The following is a 6,000-nucleotide window of genomic DNA, read 5'->3' on the forward strand; positions in this document are numbered from 1 at the left end:
TCTGTTGTGAATTTACCTTTTGGCTCCCTCTAGTGGCTACTAGTGATTTGACTCTGGGTATGTCATTCATCCCTTGTATGCTCACCTGGGTCGTTAGGTCAGGGGTGTTGCTATATAAGCTCCCTGGACCTTCAGTTCAATGCCTGGCAACGTTGATATCAGGGCTAATCTGTAGTGCTCTTGTCCACTGATCCTGGTTCCTGTTTGATTAAGTTAAGTCTGCTTCCTTGCTTTTTGCTATTTGTTTTGGTTTGCATTTTTGTCCAGCTTGTATATAATCTGTTTCCTGACCTTGCTGGAAGCTCTAGGGTGGCTGGTGTTCTCCCCCCGGGCCGTTAGACGGTTCGGGGGTTCTTGAATCTCCAGCGTGGATTTTGATAGGGTTTTTGTTGACCATATAAGTTATCTTACTACATTCTGCTATTAGTAAGTGGGCCTCTCTATGCTAAAACCTAGTTCATCTCTGTGTTTGTCATTTCCTCTTACCTCACCGTTATTATTTGTGGGGGGCTACTATCCTACTTTTGGGGTCTATTCTCTGGAGGCAAGAGAGGTCTTTGTTTTCCTCTTCTAGGGGTAGTTAGTCCTCCGGCTGGCGCGAGACATCTAGCGACCAACGTAGGCATGTTCCCCGGCTACTGCTAGTGTTGGCGTTAGGAGTAGATATATGGTCAACCCAGTTACCACTGCCCTATGAGCTGGATTTTTGTACGTCGCAGACTTACTTGTTTCTCTGAGACCCTCGCCATTGGGGTCATAACAGTTTGCCAGGCCAGTATTAAATGTTAAATGCATTGCAGAAGCGGGATTATAAGAAAGAAAGTTCTGAGTTTTTTTTTTCTCTCTCTCATTTTTTTTTCTTTTCCCCTTTACCTCTGAGTGGCTTGTGTTTGCTGCAGACATGAATGTCCAGACCTTGATTACAAGTGTGGACCAGCTTGCTGCTCGTGTGCAGGGCATACAAGATTATGTTATCAGAAGTCCTATGTCAGAACCTAAGATACCGATTCCTGAACCGTTTTCCGGAGACCGATTTAAATTTAGAAATTTCAGGAATAATTGTAAATTGTTTTTGTCCCTGAAACCCTGTTCATCTGGAGACTCCGCTCAGCAAGTAAAAATTGTTATTTCTTTTTTACGGGGCGACCCTCAGGATTGGGCCTTCTCGCTGGCGCCAGGAGATCCGGCATTGGCTGACATTGATGCGTTTTTTCTGGCGCTCGGTTTGCTTTATGAGGAACCCAATCTTGAGATTCAGGCAGAAAAGGCCTTGCTGGCTATGTCTCAGGGCCAGGACGAGGCTGAAGTGTATTGCCAAAAATTTCGGAAATGGTCCGTGCTGACCCAGTGGAACGAGTGTGCATTGGCTGCTAATTTTAGAAATGGCCTTTCTGAAGCCATTAAGAATGTGATGGTGGGTTTTCCCATTCCCACAGGTCTGAATGATTCTATGGCCCTGGCTATTCAAATCGACCGGCGGTTGCGGGAGCGCAAAACCGCTAATTCCCTCATGGTGTTGTCTGAACAGACACCTGATTTAATGCAATGTGATAGAATCCTGACTAGAAATGAGCGGAAAATTCATAGACGCCAGAATGGCTTATGTTACTACTGTGGTGATTCTACACATGTTATTTCAGCATGCTCTAAACGTCTTACTAAGGTTGTTAGTCCGGTCGCCATTGGTAATTTGCAACCTAAATTTATTCTATCTGTAACTTTGATTTGCTCACTGTCATCGTATCCTGTCATGGCGTTTGTGGACTCGGGTGCTGCCCTGAGCCTTATGGATCTGTCATTTGCCAAGCGCTGCGGATTTGTTCTTGAGCCATTGGAAAATCCTATCCCTCTTAGGGGTATTGATTCTACGCCATTGGCAAAAAATAAACCGCAGTTTTGGACACAGGTTACCATGTGCATGACTCCCGAACATCGGGAGGTAATACGTTTTCTTGTTCTGCATAAAATGCATGATTTGGTTGTTTTGGGTTTGCCATGGTTACAGACCCATAATCCAGTCTTGGACTGGAAGGCTATGTCAGTGTCAAGTTGGGGCTGCCATGGAATTCATGGAGATTCCCTGCCCTTGTCTATTGCTTCTTCTACGCCTTCGGAAGTTCCGGCGTATTTGTCTGATTATCAGGATGTCTTCAGCGAGTCTAAGTCCAGTGCACTGCCTCCTCATAGGGAATGTGACTGTGCAATAGATTTGATTCCTGGCAGTAAGTTTCCTAAGGGGAGACTGTTTAATCTGTCGGTACCTGAACATACCGCGATGCGTTCATATATCAAGGAGTCTCTTGAGAAGGGGCATATCCGTCCTTCTTCTTCCCCTCTTGGTGCGGGATTCTTTTTTGTGGCCAAAAAGGACGGATCTTTGAGGCCTTGTATTGACTATCGGCTTTTAAATAAGATCACTGTCAAATTTCAGTATCCTTTGCCGCTGTTGTCAGATTTGTTTGCCCGGATTAAAGGTGCCAAGTGGTTCACCAAGATAGACCTTCGTGGTGCGTACAACCTTGTGCGCATTAGGCAGGGCGATGAATGGAAAACCGCATTCAATACGCCCGAAGGTCATTTTGAGTACTTGGTGATGCCATTCGGTCTCTCTAATGCACCTTCAGTTTTTCAGTCCTTCATGCATGACATTTTCCGGAAGTATCTGGATAAATTTTTGATTGTTTATCTGGATGATATTCTGGTTTTTTCTGATGATTGGGACTCGCATGTGGAGCAGGTCAGGATGGTTTTTGAGATTCTGCGTGAAAATTCTTTGTTTGTAAAAGGCTCAAAGTGTCTCTTTGGTGTACAGAAGGTTCCCTTTTTGGGGTTCATTTTTTCCCCTTCTGCTGTGGAGATGGATCCAGTCAAGGTCCGAGCTATTCATGATTGGACTCAACCCTCGTCAGTTAAGAGTCTTCAGAAGTTCTTGGGTTTTGCTAACTTCTACCGTCGTTTTATCGCAAATTTCTCTAGCGTTGTTAAACCGCTGACGGATATGACCAAGAAAGGCTCTGATGTAGCTAACTGGGCTCCTGCGGCCGTGGAGGCTTTCCAGGAGTTAAAACGCCGGTTTACTTCGGCGCCTGTTTTGTGCCAGCCTGACATCTCACTTCCCTTTCAGGTTGAGGTGGATGCTTCGGAGATTGGGGCAGGGGCCGTTTTGTCGCAGAGAGGCCCTGGTTGCTCTACTATGAGACCTTGTGCCTTTTTCTCTAGGAAGTTTTCGCCGGCAGAGCGAAATTATGATGTGGGCAATCGGGAGTTGTTGGCCATGAAGTGGGCATTTGAGGAGTGGCGTCATTGGCTCGAGGGTGCTAAGCATCGTGTGGTGGTCTTGACTGATCACAAAAATCTGATGTATCTCGAGTCTGCTAAACGCCTGAATCCTAGACAGGCCCGCTGGTCATTGTTTTTCTCCCGTTTTGACTTTGTGGTCTCGTATTTACCAGGTTCTAAGAATGTGAAGGCCGATGCTCTGTCTAGGAGCTTTGTGCCTGATGCTCCTGGAGTCGCTGAACCTGTGGGTATTCTTAAGGAAGGAGTTATCGTGTCTTCTATTTCTCCAGATCTGCGACGTGTGTTGCAGAGATTTCAGGCTGGTAGGCCTGACTCTTGTCCACCTGACAGATTGTTTGTGCCTGCTAGATGGACCAGCAGAGTCATTTCCGAGGTTCATTCCTCGGTGTTGGCAGGGCACCCGGGAATTTTTGGCACCAGAGATCTGGTGGCCAGGTCCTTTTGGTGGCCTTCCTTGTCAAGGGATGTGCGGTCATTTGTACAGTCCTGTGGTACTTGTGCTCGAGCTAAGCCTTGCTGCTCTCGTGCCAGCGGGTTGCTCTTGCCCTTGCCTGTCCCGAAGAGACCTTGGACACACATCTCTATGGATTTCATTTCTGATCTTCCGGTGTCTCAGGGCATGTCTGTCATCTGGGTGATATGTGATCGTTTCTCCAAGATGGTCCATTTGGTTCCTTTGCCTAAGCTGCCCTCCTCTTCTGATCTGGTTCCTGTGTTCTTCCAGAACGTGGTTCGTTTGCACGGCATTCCTGAGAATATTGTGTCGGACAGAGGATCCCAGTTTGTTTCCAAGTTCTGGTGATCCTTTTGTGGTAGGATGGGCATTGAGTTGTCGTTTTCATCCGCTTTCCATCCCCAGACTAACGGACAAACGGAGCAAACTAATCAGACTCTGGAGGCTTATTTGAGGTGTTTTGTCTCTTCTGATCAGGATGATTGGGTGACCTTCTTGCCGTTGGCTGAATTTGCCCTTAATAATCGGGCTAGTTCCGCCACCTTGGTTTCGCCATTTTTCTGCAACTCTGGTTTCCATCCTCGTTTTTCCTCGGGACATGTGGAGCCTTCTGACTGTCCTGGGGTGGATTCCGTGGTGGATAGGTTGCAGCGGATCTGGGGGCATGTGGTGGACAACTTGAAGTTGTCACAGGAGAAGGCTCAGCGTTTTGCCAACCGCCGCCGCGGTGTGGGTCCCCGACTTCGCGTTGGGGATTTGGTATGGCTGTCTTCTCGATTTGTTCCTATGAAGGTCTCCTCTCCCAAATTTAAGCCTCGCTTCATTGGTCCTTACAAGATATTGGAAATCATTAATCCTGTATCCTTTCGCCTGGATCTTCCGGTGTCGTTTGCCATCCACAACGTATTTCATAGGTCCTTGTTGCGGCGGTACGTTGTGCCTGTGGTTCCTTCTGCTGAGCCTCCTGCTCCGGTGTTGGTTGAGGGCGAGTTGGAGTACGTGGTGGAGAAGATCTTAGATTCTCGTCTCTCCAGGCGGAGGCTTCAGTACCTGGTCAAGTGGAAGGGCTATGGTCAGGAGGATAATTCCTGGGTGGTCGCCTCTGATGTGCATGCGGCCGATTTAGTTCGTGCCTTTCACGCCGCTCATCCTGATCGCCCTGGTGGTCTTGGTGAGGGTTCGGTGACCCCTCACTAAGGGGGGGGTACTGTTGTGAATTTACCTTTTGGCTCCCTCTAGTGGCTACTAGTGATTTGACTCTGGGTATGTCATTCATCCCTTGTATGCTCACCTGGGTCGTTAGGTCAGGGGTGTTGCTATATAAGCTCCCTGGACCTTCAGTTCAATGCCTGGCAACGTTGATATCAGAGCTAATCTGTAGTGCTCTTGTCCACTGATCCTGGTTCCTGTTTGATTAAGTTAAGTCTGCTTCCTTGCTTTTTGCTATTTGTTTTGGTTTGCATTTTTGTCCAGCTTGTATATAATCTGTTTCCTGACCTTGCTGGAAGCTCTAGGGTGGCTGGTGTTCTCCCCCCGGGCCGTTAGACGGTTCGGGGGTTCTTGAATCTCCAGCGTGGATTTTGATAGGGTTTTTGTTGACCATATAAGTTATCTTACTACATTCTGCTATTAGTAAGTGAGCCTCTCTATGCTAAAACCTAGTTCATCTCTGTGTTTGTCATTTCCTCTTACCTCACCGTTATTATTTGTGGGGGGCTACTATCCTACTTTTGGGGTCTATTCTCTGGAGGCAAGAGAGGTCTTTGTTTTCCTCTTCTAGGGGTAGTTAGTCCTCCGGCTGGCGCGAGACATCTAGCGACCAACGTAGGCATGTTCCCCGGCTACTGCTAGTGTTGGCGTTAGGAGTAGATATATGGTCAACCCAGTTACCACTGCCCTATGAGCTGGATTTTTGTACGTCGCAGACTTACTTGTTTCTCTGAGACCCTCGCCATTGGGGTCATAACAATTGTCCTGCTGCATAAAGTAAGTGCTCTTCAGCTGGAGATCACAAACAGATGGCCAGACATTCTCCCTCAGGATTTTTTGGTAGACAGCAAAATTCATGGTTCCATTTACCACAGTAAGTCTTTCAGGTTCTGAAGCACCAAAACAGCCCCAGACCATCATACTACAATCACCATATTTTACTTTTGATATGATGTTCCTTTTCTGAAATGCTGTGCAGGGCCGGCGTTAGGGCCAGGCAGACTAGGCAGCTGCCTGGGGCCCCCACTCCCTTGGGG

The 6,000-nt window shown here is 47.5% G+C and overlaps 1 protein-coding gene across 1 annotated transcript in view; it reads left to right on the forward strand.

The window, feature by feature from the left end:
• LOC143784557 (beta-1,4-galactosyltransferase 1-like) overlaps nt 1-6,000 on the forward strand; it is a 570,011-nt gene that overhangs the window by 428,481 nt on the left and 135,530 nt on the right. The window lies entirely within an intron of this gene.

The sequence above is a fragment of the Ranitomeya variabilis genome, chromosome 1, assembly GCF_051348905.1.
Source record: "Ranitomeya variabilis isolate aRanVar5 chromosome 1, aRanVar5.hap1, whole genome shotgun sequence".
Classification (NCBI taxonomy): domain Eukaryota; kingdom Metazoa; phylum Chordata; class Amphibia; order Anura; family Dendrobatidae; genus Ranitomeya; species Ranitomeya variabilis.